The sequence below is a fragment of the Scatophagus argus genome, chromosome 22, assembly GCF_020382885.2.
Source record: "Scatophagus argus isolate fScaArg1 chromosome 22, fScaArg1.pri, whole genome shotgun sequence".
NCBI lineage: Eukaryota > Metazoa > Chordata > Actinopteri > Scatophagidae > Scatophagus > Scatophagus argus.
The window spans coordinates 14,231,823-14,250,196 of record NC_058514.1 but is presented as its reverse complement, the minus strand read 5'-3'; the positions used below and the strand labels follow the sequence as shown (position 1 = coordinate 14,250,196).

At 41.8% G+C, this 18,374-nt stretch overlaps 1 protein-coding gene across 3 annotated transcripts in view; it reads left to right on the top strand.

Moving 5' to 3' along the window:
* The window catches only part of nav3 (neuron navigator 3), a 372,135-nt gene that overhangs the window by 177,350 nt on the left and 176,411 nt on the right, over positions 1-18,374 (top strand). The window lies entirely within an intron of this gene.

Below are 18,374 nucleotides of genomic sequence, written 5' to 3'. Positions count from 1 at the left end.
GCCAGATATTTCCTCACACCTTCCTGCCTCACTTTTTTGACCTCTGGCATCTCCATCCAGCTTCAGTTGTGTTCTCTAATTGATCTCTCTTACTCATTTTTCATGAGCAGGGAGTTCTGTCTGTCTCTGTGCAGAAACAACAGAAAGGCTAATGCTCCAATCTCTCCGCTGCAGAATTTGCTTGTGCAATTGACATTCATGGCCATAAATCTAGGCAGCAAAATATGAGTTTACTGTTTTATTTTCTCTCTTGTCGTGTGGTAATTTCACAGTTCGCTAGTTGTGGGAGCCCTCTCCAGTGGGTGACATTCTGCAGCCTGTGCTTACTTTCCACTGAGGGATGATCGGTCCAGTGGTCCTTTTTTTAGGTCACATGAGGGTGAGCTCATTGAGTTTCTCGTATCTAATGAGAGAAGGGACAAATTAAATTCAGTCTTACTCAGGGTAAACCCTGCTAGTGAGATTGTCTATGCTTCTATAACATCTCATTTGCAGAAGTAAGACAGATTCCAAGATTTTATTAAATTTGTCAAAAGTCTGGTAGTGAATTTGTATCCCAGGTCTCAAAGTGGGTAATACAGATCTTTATGAATTTTGGGAAGATGTAACTCCCTCTGTCCAGCACTGCTTGGATTCAGCTCCAGTTTTCCTTTCCGTGGCAGTGCGCAGAGTCATTACAAAGCCATGAAAGGTTATGAACTGCTAAGTACCCACACACAAGACATAAAAAAAGCCCTTACGCTTGCATAAATATAGACATAAATACATGTGACAAATACAAACTCACAAAATCTGTCCCCAGAAATCCTCTCCCTCACTCACAAACACGCTTTCCTTGACAGACGTTGAACAGTCACTCAGGCCTAACCATGACTCAGCCCTGAGGATGTTCACTTTCATAAACTACCATGTGAAGCACTTTATTGCACGGCTGAAAACTCAGTAATCTGCAGAACAGCTCATCGCCAACTCAGACTGTCTGTACCTACATTCAGCCAGGGCTTCAATTAATCTCCTTGCAGTCTGGCAGGCTCAATGGCATGCATCGTCATTGCCTGAATTTCAACTATGCATTTCACATATGATGACAAAAACAATTCAGTTCAATTTAGTTGAAGCAGAAGAAATCTGTGTAGAAATAAAGGATGATTTTGGCCCTGCTGGTTTCATGGTCCAACACTCTGGCAAAATGGCTTTGGATCTTATATCATGTAGCATGTGAAGTCTTTGAGGTAACTCACAGAAGCTCTGTGAGTATAGGTATAGTTATAGGTAATTCTGTGGTTGTTTAGGCCCTTGTCTTAAGATTCTTCACCTGCATCTCCCTCTTTGTGATTCAGGTCAGGCTTCAGCAGTGAGATGGTTTTGAAAGATGAAAGTGAAAGTGACATATCTTGTCATTGGAGGGAACTCACTCCAACGAAATTCGTGCTCTGCATTTAACCCACCCAAGTGACGTGCACACACACACAGCATACCCGGGGCAGTGGGCGACCGCTTGCAGCGCCCGGGGAGCAGTGGGGGTTAGGTACCTTGCTCAAGGGTACCTCAGCCATGGACACCGGTACGGGGAATCGAACCAGCGATCCACAGGTTACAGGTCCGACACCCTAACCGCTGATCCACGACTGCCCTACAATTTATTGTATGGAGCACAGAGAGACTGGGAACAGAACTCCAGGGGTGCAACCAGCACTCGAGACCTGGGTCCTTTGAACTGCATTTTTCAGGTCCTACTGCAGTACTCGTCTACATGCTCCGCTGCTGCTTCCGCCTTTTGGAATAGTTTGTATCCAAATGCTCTGCTGTGAAAAATACATTGGAAATGCAAGACAGAACCTTGAACTTAAACCTCATGTGTTCTTAAAAGATCAGCTGAGACTTACAGGTTTTGGGATTCCCATAGTAGAAAAAGGCCTATTACTTGTATCAAGTGCATTTTCTTGTTTTTGTTGTAGTATATAGGCATGTCTGTTCAAGGTGGGGCTGTTGCACCTTTATTCTGCCAAACCAATCTGTATAAAACTTACAAAGTCGTACCGGGGGGCAGTAGAGGTGGTAGCAGTGCCAAATTGATGTCTGTGTAAAAAGAGTGAGCCAGCTGGATGGGACAGGGGAGTGACGTTTTTACAACGTGCAACCCAAAAAGAGAGAGATTTAACAAGCAGTTAGCAGCTAACTCGAAGAAGAATAACAAACAAATGGAAACAGCACTGTTGACTCACAGGGAGAATTTACTGAAATCGTTCCCTTTAAGTCCTTAAAAGTTTAAATGGTCCCTATCTGTCAGTCCTGTGTCAAGTACAGGATGTGTGTCCAGATCTTGTCCAGTGTGAGGAACCAGACAGGCTTCAGCCCCCCTGACCCTTCACAGGATAAGCTGCTGTAAGAGAAAGGATTGATAGGTGCATTGATGCAGCTGGAAGACCTGCTTAGTTGTGTCATCCCATCTTGAACCATATATGATTTGTATCTTATTTTCTTTCCCTTTCTAGTCTAACTACACTGTTTACACCCCACTGACTCTCCCCATTTTGCCTTTATTAAGTGTGCAGAGTAGAAGTGTAGAGTACATGTACTATATTAGGCCACACTGCTGTCTTTCAGCTCTGTGCTATTTGTTCTGACAGGTGCTGTGACGTTATTTGTTTGGGTGGAAAAATGGAGCTCAGCACCGGAGCACAGTAGAGCAGTTAGTTCCATTGCTCCCTCCTGACAAAGCCACCTGGCCACACACTGCACTTAAACCAGCACCATTACTATCTCTTCACTTGGACAGTTAAAAAAGAAAGAGAAAAAACTAAGAGAAGAACCTGTTCCACCATCTCCCTGCATATGGAAAGATAAAATCACCCCCAGGCCGTGGTTAGAAGCAGCTAACAGTCCAGTAATGACTTCCTCAGGCCGTGCAGAATCCAAACCTGTAGTTAAAGTTAGGACATGAATGTTATTAATGGAAGATAATACTAATATCTGTGTGTGCGTCCACACACGTGACTGCTTGTCATCTCTGTTGTTGATTTAATTACAGTGATTGTAGGAAACTTTAGCACCCGACTGTGACTTACCAGTAACCACTGTCACTTCTGGAAAACTCTTTCCTGCGGTGCGCTGCTGCTCCCTTCGATAAATACAAAAAGACGGCGGCAGCTGAGAAGTTAGAGGAGCGAGCTTATGGCTGGCTTTGATCTTGTATTTCTGCTCCAGGTCCGTCTTGGCAGCACTAGCTCATTTCTCAGAGGATTTTCGGAAACTTTACACACCAGAAATGGTAGATAGAGATCAATGCTGTATCTGACAGCATCTCGAAGATTTACAGCAATTAGATGAGAAAACGCAAAGTGATGCCGACTGTGTCTGTCAGGCTCGACGCAGGATTCCTTTAGACTCATTTAAGTAGTGAAACTGGAGCCATTGTAGTCTTCAAACCAAACCTGAGAAGACGGCTGCTTTTGCTCCATCCTACACAGGTCAGGGTACAAAACTTCCAAAATCACATGCCACAAAACAGCTTGTGTCTCCATGATTCAACTTGCAAGAATCTGACCAAACCGTTTTATATTTTTGTTCATAAAATCAAGTTGAAATATACTCTGCGGTTCAAGAGAGCAAAGTTGTTCGTCAGTATGTGCAAAGGCGCTCCTCAGGTCACTCAATCATCATTGTCTAGTATGGCTCTATCTGTATGGCTGCAAAGTGATCTGCAAATAGTGCACTTTGTCGGGACCCTAGTGCACCAATGTTGAGATAGCACATGCATTTGGTCTGCTGAAAGAACGAAAGAGTGATTTGTTCCCTTAGGTCAGCCCTACAGTGGAATCAATCACTCTGCAAGTGAGCAACACTTTTTCTAATGCTACAGTGCTGTTTTCCCCGCTGTCAGCATGGAGTTTATTGGCATGGCAATATAACATTTATTACAGTCAGCTGTTAGTTTTCAGATGACTGCATAAAATTTAAGAATTCTGTAAAAATATTCTGAAACATCTGCTGGCAACTAGCCACAATATTTTTTTATTGTTTGTGCTAAGCTAAGCTAAGCTAACCTCCTACTTGCTACAGCTCCATATTGAATGGACAGATATGTGACTGGTATTCATCCTGACATCTAAATTTTTGGCAAGACAGCAAGTGACAAATACTGAGGGCATTTTGGATCATTTTCATTCAGAATTTTTTGCATGCATGGCAAAGTACATTGTTGAGTTGACTTACATGTGCTGTGCTGTTTCCTGACTCTCACTGCAGAATACACACATAACTCAGCAAAAAGTTCAAGACCGGTCTTGTCCCAGTTACATTATGCTGTAACAAACTTGCCAGCCTATTAGCTGTAGCCATTTTCACAGCAGAGCAACATTTCATTTAAAGTGAAGTTAAGGCTCAGTGTTATGGTTCACTGGCAGGAGCCTGCAATATGTTATAACACTGCTCACAATCCCGCAGCAAGTGTAAAGTCTAGCCACCCCGCTTCAGGGCACACACACTGAAACACATCTACACAGTCTCCTCAGACTGGCAGTTGGTCCAAACACAGCAGTAGGAGGGGTAGGGGGGCATAGATCTGACTCCTCCAGGCCTTTTATAGCCCTGTGCCCACGCGCCAGTGCCCACCCAGTGATGATGAAGTGTCAGAGCAGGCAGCATCACACACCATGGCCTGTCAGACCCAGAGAGTGAGATTAACTCCCCTGACCAGACTGTTTGGTGCTTGGCAGCCTATGGCGGTCTGCCTGGGCACAGAGCAGGGAATAGAAGACCTTAATTGGACAATACGCATGTGGGGGCGAGGGGGGTGGCATTACTGAGTTTCTGGCTGACGGTGGGCCTCTCCCAGCCCCCGTTTGGTTTTTATCAGAGCGATTTGAGCAAGAGAAATGGGTTTCATGCTAGAGGCTCTCAGCACTTAGCCACATGTTCAGTCCTTAAATGAAGTTTGGATGCAGCCCCAGAGAGGCCAAAGTGTCAGCCTAACACATATAGTGACCACTTAAAGTGATTTGTGACTGTGCTAATGTGTGGATGCTCTTTCACTTCAATCCCAAAATCTTCAAAAGTTTAGATAAGAGAGAAAAATGCTGGTCACATCCTCTGAGGAAGGTCAAGGTGAGGTAAAGATATCAGTGAATTACTGCTGCTGTCTGTTGAATACTCAAAAGACACTGGAACCTGTTACATATGGTAGTGATATACCAAATCCCACCATCACCTCTGAGAAGCTGGGGTTTGTTTTAGCAAATCCTCTTCCCTTCTTCAGCCTGTTTTTGCCTGATCTCAAGGAGGGGTTGGAATGAAGAATGAACCACTAAAAGAGGTTCACGTATTGTTCAGGCAACTAAGTAAAATGTGAAATGTGGAAATGTGATAATGAGTGTTTCAGCATCTGCGTTCATCTATCGAAGACTGGAAACTGGCTAAAGTCTGTTTGTGTTCGTATAATTGCACCGGTACGCTGTTGCCAATCACAACCTGAGATTGGATGCGAGCCAGCTGACTGCACCCTCGGATACGTCCTTCCTGAATAGAACTTAACTCCCAGGGTAATCAAGGCCTAAACTCCGTCAGAGCCAAACCGACAGATCTGCACATGGCGATTTCTGTTTCGACTGTTTGTCTGGAGGCAAGGAGCCAGTAAAGGGAAGTAGGAAGGAATTAGAAGTTTTTGGCAGCTCTGCAACTCACTCTTTCCTCCTTAGTTTGATTTACTTCCACTGCTACAAGACAAAAATAAAGTCTGTGTTACTCTGGGGTATGATTTCAAAGTCAATTTAGCCCTTTAATCACATCACAGTACCAGTAACCGTACTGCAAATGACTTTTACATCTAAGAGGCGGCCGGATCTGTCTAAAGGAAGAGTGTCAATGCTGGCTTTTGCCAACAGTTATCCACAGTAGCATTCGGGATGTGAGCACTGTGACATTGTAGCGCCAGCTGTTACTCCACTGCTAAATCCTGGAGTTCCCCACTGCTATATCACTTTAACTAAATGGCTTCTCCGCTGCTACCCCACCACAGAGTTCAGAGAATGATTTCATAATACTCAGACTTGGTTGCTTATGACTGATTACTGGCATCCATAGGCAAATATAGAGAGATTCATTGTCATTTTGGGTTAGGCAATAAGGAGTCATTAACATCTGGTCTCTTGCTTTTGTGTTTTCTCTGTATGTGCACAGTTCTCAGACTGTACCCCTTGACTATTACATGATAGATCTTCCTATATAATACGTCACTCTCCATTTTTACCATGACATGCTCCTCAGTCATGCAGATTGACCATTTTGAGAGCCTCTACAGAAGCTCCATCCGTACTGTGACATGTGGCTGTAGCTGTCATTAAGGCAACCATGGCTTAGTTAATGTTACACACCACAAAAGAAATGAAACAATTAAGTTTTGGTTTCTGTCATTTGAGCCACATGGCCTGTTTCAACACACCAGATTCTGAAATTAATGAGGCTTAGTGGAGTTTCTGCAGTGTAAACTGAGAGATTTAAACCCGGCTCATACCTGTATGTTTACCACCCAACCTGACTGGTTCTGCCAAATTTGCAGGACCAGTCAAGATCTTATTTCATTTCTCACTGACTGCTGGTTCACCAAGCTAATAGAACATAGTGGTCTACTTTGCATGCACAGACTGTTGCAATTTGTTAATTAATTACATTTGATTACATTGGTTGATAACAGAAGTTAAAACACTACTCCTTCATTTCCTTTCCTCCCTATACAGAAGCTTGTTTCCATGAGGGTCATCACAAAACAGCCATGCATCTGAGGAGATATAGACTGATGAGAGAAATTAGCATTTAGAAATCTGACAGCTGACAATAAGGCTTAGAGCTTGTCAGCAGCTGCCTGTTAACACCACAACCAACACTCATAAAGAACTATAAGTATCCAGATGGTGCTCTGAACCAATTGATGTAACAATACCTTCATTTAGCTCCACTTTATGACATATGATCAAGTAAAAAACATGGGATGGATGCAGGACAGATGCAGGAGGTGGGGCTTCAAATCACTGTAGTTCTTGTTTGTCTCACAATAAGACAATCCAAAACTGATCTGGAACACAGTATAACACAAGTATTGTTTGGCTATCATTTGGTCTTTTCATCCAAATCCAGAACTGTCCCAAATGGACTCCAGCTTCCAGTGAAATGTTCACCTCTCCCACCTTTCTTCAACGGGAGAGTTCAAGTTCATTCGTGTATGGTCTAGTATGCTAGTCTCAGATTGCTGCATAGTGCCAAATATAACAGCTTAGAAATGACTAACCTGAAGGTCTGGCTGACACTACTTCCTGTATGTGACGATTTCTGAACTTTACAGAAATATGGTTTAGTTTAAGACCTTGTTCATATGAGTGGTCAACTTTATTTCAAGCTTGTCTTTCTCATGCACAACGTATTCATGTTATATTCACACTTTTGTCATTATGTTTGTTAGAATTTAAAATTAGTTTGCTCATTTTTAGACTACAAACATTTAATTGTTTTTCATTTACCAACTTCTGCTTTATTTCCTGCTCTGGACTCTTATATTTTATATCTCCAGTATTAGGTACATTGCAGCAGTAAAAAAAAATTACACTGTAAATAACTACTTTGCTACTAGTAATACTACTAATTGAATTTAAATGAATTTTGAATCTGTTTAGTTGCATTTGTGTTACCCGACTGCTGTGTTGTTACCACTTGCTCCTTGAGAAGCCCAATTAACTAACTTCAACCACATGTTTATAACATAACACGTAATTTCTGCTTTCCATACTGGCCAGTCACCTGAGTTGTGTTCTTTAACCTGGTCCAGAAAAATCAAACCATGTGTATGCGCGTGAGTGTGTTTGTGTTGTCGTTTAAGTGTAAGAGGATCCTGTAATAACCAGGGTCCACACGTTAAGTTTTCAACCGCACGGCTGTCATCAAACACGTTGAAAACACAGAAAAGAGCCCTCGGTAAACATAGTCGCTGGACCACCTTGGTCACATACACACTCCCACACACACACACACACACACACACACACACACAGTGTTATGGACGCTGACCTCTCTTTTACTACTACTTATACGAATGCACAAACCGCCTCTTCCTTTTTCTGTTGCTTGTTCTCTCTCTCTCACTTAGTTGCTGTCCTCAGTGTGTGTGTGTGTGTGTGTGTGTCTCTGCGAGACACTTCACACTGTATTACCTCCAAGGCTTTGGTAGCATCTCACTGATTGATGAAGACAGCAGGGGGAGGAAGATAAGCAGCAAAGAGGAGAAGCAAAGATTTAGAGTCTCTCTCTGTTAATGCAGGGATCGTTTGCATCAGCATGATTCTGCTTATACATTTATTACCAACCAGCTCCTGCTACACATGCATATCTGCACTATGATGATTTTTGTAAGTCTGTGGAAAAAAAAAAAAGATTTTGCAAGTTTGGCCTTTCTGCTCTTTTCTTTCATTTTTCAGTACTATTGATGTCACTCCAGCTACACTTTAGCAGCCAGAGCCAGCTCACCATGAGCTATGTGGCCCATGGTGAGCTGCCCACAGCGAAACATGCCCACAGCACACGGCTATAAACCCCAAAACGTCAAAATATCATCCCTAAAATGCTCATGTTATATAAATATTGGCTTTAAGGCAAACGTTTATTCTCTGAAACAGCATTTATACCAAAAACCCTCAATAAAAACCCATAGTTATCACATTATGTTTGCATGTCCCATCTTAGAAGGATGAGGATTCACGCAGATCATTACTGCGCAACTTAATGAGCGAGGAGGTCTATATGCTCTGTCTGCTTCAGCGTGCTCCCAGTCAACAGGATGTACAGTCGACACATTTGTGTCAGAGGACAGGAACTCCAACACTGTCTTGTCACGCACGTATGCAGTCATCGGTAGACATGCTTCCTGCTCAGCTGTGGAGGCAGGCCTGGATCTTTCAGAAAAACCCTTGAATTGCTGCTCCGCGGGTCAGAGTGTACCAATTAGATGACTGTCCTCACTCTCCTCATCGCACCGTAAATCAAAACAGAGCAGAGAGGCCCGCCGGCTGCTTTTTCTACAAAACTCATGTAACGCCTGTGTGTAGTTTACAAGACAGTAAGCATGCACAGTACAGCAGCTGTAGGCTGTGTTTAAAGGCATCTTTAACAAGCTTGTGCTGTTGAGTAGACGTTAAACATAATGAGATGTTTTGTGTGTGTGTTATCATGCAATGTCAGTGTGACCGTCTCTTCACGTAAATGGACACATTTCTGTATATGTATAAGAGAGTCCGTAGGTGCATGTGTGGTTATCCCTCTCACATCTGGACCTGTTGACAACGTGCCAGCTCCCAGGGGTACGGCTGAAGGCAGTCGGGCAGCTTTTCTTTAATCAGACGACGCTCTCAGACAGTGTTAAAGCGGACGTTATATGAAGCTCTAATGAGGGCCAGTCAAAGCAACCCCAGGCTAGCCACAGATGACACCAATATGTGTTTATCGGATGAGCAAACAACAAGCTTTCCCTCTTTACAGCCCAGGGGATGGAGGTTAAAAGCTGTCTGTGCCTTAACACACATTTCAAAATAATGAGGCTTAATCTAGTTACTCAAGGGATAAAGAACACTTGTCTGTTGTTTGGAAAGAGCTTATGAGGTTCAAACAGACTGCCTTTGTTGATATTATAAAGGTGTTGACTGTAATGATAATACATTCGAGTCCTTTCTTCCTGATACAGAGTTGTCCTGAAGTATCTCTCCTAAAGCAAGGTAGCTCTTTGCACAATTTGGTCACAGATTATCATTGTTAGACCTTCACAATAACATTTTGGGATGAACTTCCTATCAGTTTCCTGTAGAATGGCCATGATCCTGAAGTTGAGTGTGTCTTCTTCTTGTCTTCTAACTGTGGCTGATTTTCAGGTGGACACACAAGAAACATTTCAGCATCACCTTTGACTGTTTAATTGGTTTAGTTTCCAGCATATCATAAATCAGGGTTTTTTTCAATCTGTAACTTGGGGCCCACTTCTAAAATTCCAAGGGCCATCTTCCCAGAAACATAACATGACAATAAAGAAGAAAATAAGTAATAAGTTGGCCTATAATGTTCCAGCTGTCACAATCTGTGTACCCTCTGGGAAATAATGAGATCAAGCCATGGTGTGATGGGTGAGAGGCTGACATGCAGAAAAGATTTATTTTTTGATTTCGTTTCTTGCTTTTGATGTTGTGAAAGTCACAATGGTGTGTGATTGTTCTGTTCTGAGTTGCAACTGAGGGAACATTAGCTGGCAAACAGCCAAGATGGGTCTGTCTTTACCTGACGATGTGTGCTGATTTGTTACGCAAATGGAATTCTTAAAGCATATTTACATAGCATATGTTAGTTTATTTAGTATATGTTTAGTTATTTAGAATATGTTTAGTCTATTTATGATTAATGTAGTGTTATAGTTTAGAAATCTCTCCTACTAACAGTTAGGCCTCATCTGTTTACTTTTTGACTAACCCACTGCTGTAACGTGCTACTGGATGTTTCAGTTTCCCTCGGGATCAATAATATCTATCTATCTATCTATCTATCTATCTATCTATCTATCTATCTATCTATCTATCTATCTATCTATCTATCATATAACAATAAGAAACTTGTAAATTACCAAAATAATAATAAAAGACTGGCAGTAGCACTACCTCCAACACACTTGAAGACTCTCTGAGGCCCACAAGTTGTTGTCTGGATCTCTGCCTGTAGCCACACTTGCCAAAAACATCCATTTCATCCTTTGTGTGATGTCTTGTGTTTGACGTGTCATGTAAAAATATAATCTACTAACAATAATAATAAGTGCTTCAACATTCTTGTCATATCACTTTGGTATTGTATTTGGCTTGGGGTGACACTGAAGCAGTGAAGGATGGTGCCATACTGTCTCAATGAGGTTTGTTTTAGTCATTAGACTGAAATTTCCCCATGCCATATTGCATTGTAAATAGTTATTGATGTCCATTGTCATTCCTAGAAGCCATTTCTTTTTGCTCCGATATCAGTGTCAATAATAGGCAAAAGTATTAGTTCGCTATTTCATAAAACCATAAATTGTAATCGTAGAAATAGGTTTGTTCTTTTCCACAAGTCTGTGTTGGGTAGTGCCCTCTCTTGGGCAGCAGCTTCCTGCACAGCTTTGGGATAACTCTACCTCCTCTCTCCTGCTTTTTTTTTTTTGGGAAGAGTCCCCTTCAGCACTTCAGGACTTTATCAATTCCAGCTGTGAAATCCAAGATTCGCCTTGGACACAAGTCTTTCACAAGAAGGAAAACATGGAGATGTGGTGTGGATGTGGGGAAGACCGTAACGAATCACAAGGGAAAGGAATGCGATGGTCATAAATGGGATTGATTTACGCCAACTCGGCCACAAGGAATGGGAGTCATCGGCCTTTGCAATTTGTCAATTGTAAAAGTGCAGTGTTTTTTACTGAGGGGAAGTGAGGAAAGTTTTGACAGTGGAGACTATAAAGTGAGGGTTTTGTGATGGAAGTGTGTGTTGCATTGTTGTATTTGACAGGAAAAAGGAGCAGCTTGTGTAAGAGCTAACTCTGAAGAGTGTTTGGCTGCTGAAAATGTCATCCAAAATGGCTTTCTGTATGGAATATGTCACTATGACAGAAGCCTGTCAGTGAAGAAGTGGAGAGCTGTTGTGAGCAGTGATCAGCATTCCACCATGTAGGAGAAGCTGCATTAAAGTGATATATTGTCATCACCTTCTCCTCCCTCATCTTTTTTTGTTGTATCATTTTATCCCTATGTCATAGTACAAGAATGATGTGTTTTGTTTTCACTGCACACAATTGGATGGAAATTAAAACTAGTCTCAACGACTCTCTTGACACCCCCAAATATCATTGCCATAGTTCTCAAGTTCTGACCCCAGCAGCTGTGCATTGCTTCACTTGCTGGTGGACTTTGATATCATTGCTTAAGAGGAAGATGGCGCAACAAAGAGAGAAAATATCTGAGTGAAAGAGGGATTATGGATGTGCATGCAAGAGGAAGCATTCAGGTTATTGACTGAGCATTAGAGCAAATGCAAAAGTGAGTGAATGGTAGAGTGATGGGATGAGAGTTGGAAAATGCATGGAGAAAAAATAAGTTGCAACTTCTGAAAGTGAAAAAGTGCATAATTGAAATGAGTAGTAAATGAGTGGTGACTGAATAAATAAAGAGATGAGTGGATGACTGATTAGATGAAAAATAACCAGTCAATGACAATGTGATGTGCGAATGAATGGAAGATTTACAAGATTTGGAAGTAAGGGAATGCAATGACTGAGTAAACAAGTGAATATGGGCTTGAGTAAATGCTCATGCAACTGGATGCATGAATAAGAGAGGACCAGTGATGGCTGCAAAGTAAAAAGTGGTTTTGGTGATGGTAAAAAAGCCACTACTGAAGTAAATAGCAAATGAACATTGCAAGCTTAATCTTATCTTGAACCGAATGCTTTTATACAGTGATGGCATTTAAGTACATTTGTACCCCATCTCCATTTTCTGCAACACCTCTACTACTCCACTACATATCATATGCAAATATTGTATTTTACATTCCTAATATACTGTTTTTCTTAAAATATAAGCTGACAGTCAAATAAAGTTGGGTCTCTAACAATGCCAAGTGTTCTGGTCAAGGCAAACAAATTAAGGCTTGCCCTAAGTAACAGTGACAGGAAACAAAAATAAGGGTGGATAATCTGCTGATGCCTTTTTTGATAATGTGCATGCCAGGTAAGTGCAGTGTGTACATTTCCATTGGTTTAATTCAATAAATTCAACAATATAAACATGCTATTTTCAACACTCTGTTGCTGTGGATTACTCATCTTAAGTGTTAATGATGCCTTTCAGTCATTATGTGTGTGTGTGTTAATGTATCAGCCAAAATGAAGTAACAAAACTTAAACAGAGAAAATGGACCAGATTAGGACAATCGATTTATATCCAAAAGAAAAAATTAAAGGCCGATCTTTCAAATAAACCTGTTGCCTCCCCTTTCCCTGGTCACTATTTGAGAAAATAAAGAAATTTCCTGACTTCGCAAATTAAGATTTTTACGCACACACACACATTAAATGATGAGTGACAAAGTTCATATTGATAATACATTGTTTGTGACCTTGACTTCCTATGAAACAGTCATTTAAAACATTTGGTGCAGGCAGCAGTCCAGCACTGGAAATAAACTAGATGTGAACTAGAGGATGTGGGAAATAAGGAGAGATTTCCCATGATGCTCCAATGTTTTTGGTTGAATGCGTGTTTTTTGCGTGGGCGGTTGACCGCGAAGAAACCAAAGGTTGACTGAGGAGCAGGAATCCATCTGTGAATCCTGAACCAGAGAGAGGATGAAAGAGAATGTGTGTTTCTATCCTCCCAGGTCATGCTTGATGTATGTTAATGACACACGCCTGTGTTCAGTGAGCCGCTCTACATGCCTCTGTATGGTCAGGCACCTCTTTGTTGTGCATGTGCCAGCGGAACAGTGTGTTTGTTTTATTTTCCATGTTGTCTGACATGCGGTTGACTGATAGCATTCAGAGTGCTGACAGGGCCAGGTGCGTGACTATCTAGCCAGCCCTCCCTGAGGGATGTGTTTAGACTCTGGTGTGTGATTGTGTGTGTGCATGTCAGGAGGGTGGAAGGCGTTTGACCCCTCTTATCTCCAGTACCCTGGCGCGTTTGTTTTCACAGTCAGAACACAACCACGGCGCTGACGTCATGTGGCACAGGGCGGTATATTTCATATAAACCATACACTCATAAACTAGTGCGGTGATCCACCCACTGCATGGAACAGATAATAAACACCTGACATTACTGATTCCATAACCCAGAAATATCCGTTATTCCTACTGACTTTTCCAACAGCCACCAAACCACAGAACACTGACATGAACATCACAAAAGTGGCATCAAACTTCATCATAGGAATACATTTGAGGTGATACATATTTCAGCGCAACACCTGCTGTTAGATAACTGAAGCTCTGAAGCTCACAGATATAAGTATTAGTTTGAAGGAATGTTCCAAATTACACACAGCTTTGAATTATTGTTTCAGAAGTTGCCTCTGGAGAGCAGCGCTCAGAAAGTGTAGGTTAATAACATAATGCTGCTTTCTGCTGCAGCTCGCTGTGTGTGCAGATGGTTAGTGTAGCCAGCCTCCCAGCTTTCATCCCTGTCTCCTTGACCGCCACCACCACCTTCCGCCCTGCCTCAGCTGGAATGTGTTCCCTCTCCACCAGATATTTAGAGGTGTTTTTGAATAGGGAAGCTTCCATAGGAATGGTCAAAGGAGCTGCAGTGATGTCTTTTTCATGTCAGTGCCGAAATAATATTTTAACTGCAGGTTGTGTTCGGTTCTTGTGACAATTCTTTTGTCTTCATTCTTTTAGTTTTAGTTTTGATTTAGTCTGGTGTTATGAGCTGTTTTACATAACCAACTTATGTCAGGCAGCAGGAAAGAAAAGAAATCTGAAAAATAAATTCTGGAGCTTAGCAAAGACCATTTGTGAATAATGAATTCAAGACGAGAAGGAGGCACAGGCAGTTATTTTCCTCCAGAAAAGAAGATGGATAAGAGTATTTTCAGGAATGGTTTGGGTTCATGAAACGTTTCATTGGTTGCACTTTGAAAGATCACTGACAGACAGTGTCAAGTTGAAACTAACACCGAGGGAAAAGCATCAGTTGCATCAGTGTCCAGTTCTTGGAATTAAAAATCTGTGCTCTGATTTGTCTGAATTTTACATATTGGTTACTTATATGTTGATGGGATAAACTCTGTTCCTGCATTTATGCAGCCCAGTCTCATTCCTTAGGGTGTCATTTGTCATGTCTCCTGTGTACTGAGCATAAACCACCTCACTGTACACCCATCCACATCTGGATGAGACGATCAGAATAACTGCACAATGCGACATAGTTTAGAAAGTGAGAAGGTTCCAAGAGGGGTGGAGGTAGCGGTTCAGTGGTGGGTCACAGACACCACTTTGATCCAGGATGCAGTTCATGCCCCGTGTGAGATCAAACACCACTGATCTTTTCTTAAACATTATCAAGCATTATTAACCAAAGCTCCATTTTATATTAGAAAGGCTTTGTGGCAAACACTAAAGTGTACCCTGTGTATTTGGATGAGGTGCCAATGGGCGCACGACAAAGCGGTGGTATCTGATGACCTGGAATGACAACATTTTGAAACACACTGGGCTACAATAGACAAGTATTTTGTCTTTTCTTTTGATTTTAGTCTTAGTTTTAGGTTGGATTACTGTATGAATTACTGAGTGAGATGATCTATTTCTTGTGTTGCCTGTGACCAATTGCTCAGACTCTGTTTTGAAATTTGACTGAACCTAGCCTTGGAACTTGGACTCAACTGAGGCGGTCTTGACCACAGTCCCTCTGACTGGTTTGCATTCTGACAGCCGCATATTTTGAAATATTGCTCAAAGATGATAACAATAAAGTTGAGCAATTCAGCATAGAGTATGAGCCTTTTATCTCCTTTTGTCAACATCCTCCCATTGATATCCGTTCAATTCTTCAGCCCACCCTGTTCTGTACACAATTCAACCATGACACGGTTGGCTGTCGTACCGTTTTTGAAAAAGTGGTCTGCTGTGGTTGTCAAACATAGTGGTGATGACCTGGCCAGCTTGATTTGCGCGGATGGAAATGAACCCGAAATCCACTTGGCTGATGTTGACTTTGGAGGGTTTTACTGTTGTTAAACGAGGAAGTTTCAGGGCTGTATTACAGCAGCAGGCTTTTTACCTGCACACCTCCATGGGGCAATTATTTTGCAGCGTAAGGCAATTATCTCCAGAAAAGAGCGAAACACAGGAGGAAGTGAGATGTTTTCTTAAGATCTCCTTAAGGTTTGGTGGAAACTTATTTCGACTCAGCAACCCCAGGCCGGGACCTTGTGAGACAGATCTAGACCGTCCTGGGAAGTTGGATGCCAGCCAAGTGTGCTCCAATTCATGCGGCTCAGTAGAGCAGCAGTCAAAGTTGTAGCTGAGCCATTCATTCACATGTAATCCTGTTGATTCAGGCCTGTCGTGATAGTCCCTGGTGCATGATTGAAAGCATGTTGGAGTAGTTGGTGGTATTCTGGGCTGGGGCAAGCAGTGTCCCTATTAAGGCACCTGACTGTCAGAGGAATTGAGGCAGTATGGTAGTGAGCAAAAGAAGAAGGAAGACACGGTGTGTAAAATAATCATGTCATATTTAGCTAATTTCTTCCAAAAATTTCTTACCTTCACATTTTCTCTTCTTGTACAAGTCATAGTTTGAGCTCAGCTTCAAAACAATAAGGTGGAGACAGGGAGACTCTGATGGAGGTAGAGATGGAAAATAATAGATTTTAGTTTTAGATTTTTGTACGAAAGATTGCATTTGTGAGACAAGCCCTGTGTTTGATTGTCCTCCTTTCCTCTTTTTTTTTTTTTTTTGGACAATACCCTGTTAAAAAGTTCCGGTTTGCCGTGACACCGCACTGTGCCCCTCTGAATCCAGCACATCTCCTCGCCTTTCTAAACTGAACCAGATGGAGGGTTTCCATATAAAACTTTCACTCCCTTTTATGTCTCGCAAAGGGAGCCTTTAGAGATGGGGGGAAAAAAAGTAGCTACATGTCATATTGTGTCCACTTAATGCAGTCCAAATGCAGCATGGCTCATCTGTCTCTCACCAAGCAACAAAACATCTGATAGAAAACATACAGTTCCCAACGCTGCGTGCAGATCCAGTCTTTGAAGAAATCCTCTCTCACAGATTTATATCTGTCCGGCATTAATTCTGCTGTCCTTTGTGTACAAACTGCGCCAAGTCGCTGCACTGAAACACAAAACCGTTGAAGATACCAGCTGAGAACAAAAGGATGTCTAAGTGCTGGGGTCATTCTGTTTGAACGAGAATGGACAGTGTTTTTTTTATTCATTCATTTATTTATTGTTGTGGTTGTCATGTTTGTGAGAGATGTTGTCAGCCTCCTGCTGTCCACACCAGTGATATACATCAGACACGGATGCAGCCTCTGTTTCTTGTTACAGACAAGCAGCCTGAAACCAATTTTATGGCCACTTTTAGCAGCTGTTTCGTTGTTGCTTCTCTCTTGCTTCTCCATTGCCAAGTTAGTTAATTTAAACAAGGTCTTTTACACGCTTTTACCCACCATTAATAATACATTAACTTTAGATTTCATTCTGAAGACATCATTATCCATAATGGCCATATTCAGTCAGTTATGTGTCATTTAGATGCGGACACATACAGCAACATAGCCAATAGCATTAAGCATACTCCTGTTTTTATGTCCTGTTTTTAATCCATGAAGCAGGATTAGTACTAGTCGATAAATGAGGAGTTATATCCAAAAATCAAAGATACCCAGATGTATGAAAAGTCACATAGGTAGCAACATATTCATACTGGTTCTCTAAATGTGCAACAAGCTGACGTGATTGTCGGTCTGTCACTCTCAGAAAGTTTCTGTCTGATGACAAAATGACAAACAAGCTCTTTGTTTGAAGCATGTGGAGGCTCCCACATTTCCAAAGGTTTCCAGGATTCCTTGGTGTGTATTGGATCTGGCCACTGCTCCCATGTACTTCTTACGTTTTAAGACTTCTGTCACCTGCCGAAGATTCATGCTTAGACCTGCTGGAGAATGGGTGCATGCGTAATGTAATTACTCATCTAATAAAAAGTCATTTAATTGAAATTGAATTGAAAATATTTTTGAATATACTTGCTCTTGGTGATGCTGTTTTTTGTTTTGTTTTGTTGTTTTTAATGTTTCGCTGTTTCCATTCAAGACGAATAAAAAGAAAGGGAATGAGTAAGCGTGAGTAGTGCAGTACTGTGACAGAGGCCGAACACACTCCGATCCAAGGCAAAAAGCAATGATTACAACAAGCTAAGCTGTTGAAACCAAGAACAAAACATGTTGCCTGGTACCTGACTCAAAGCACATGAAAAAAGAAAAACACACTTATTTCTCACAGAGACAGCTCCCACCACAGCAGCTGTTCATGCTCAAATCCCCTCTTTCTTATTTTGGTCTTTCTTAATTGGTCTTTTGTAGATTTCCTTATTATGTATAACTCTTAGGGCTTTTTCTACTAGCACATTTTTACTATTTCTCTCATCAAAGGGTGGGGCAGCTCCAGATGTAGAGAGTGTGTCTATTTCTAGTGTTCAATGTTAGCGTGAGGAGAGAGAGGGAGAGAGAGAGAGAGAGAGAGAGAGGGACAGAGAGAGGGACAGAGAGCTGTTTTGACAGGGAATGCTGAACACACACACACACACACACACACACAC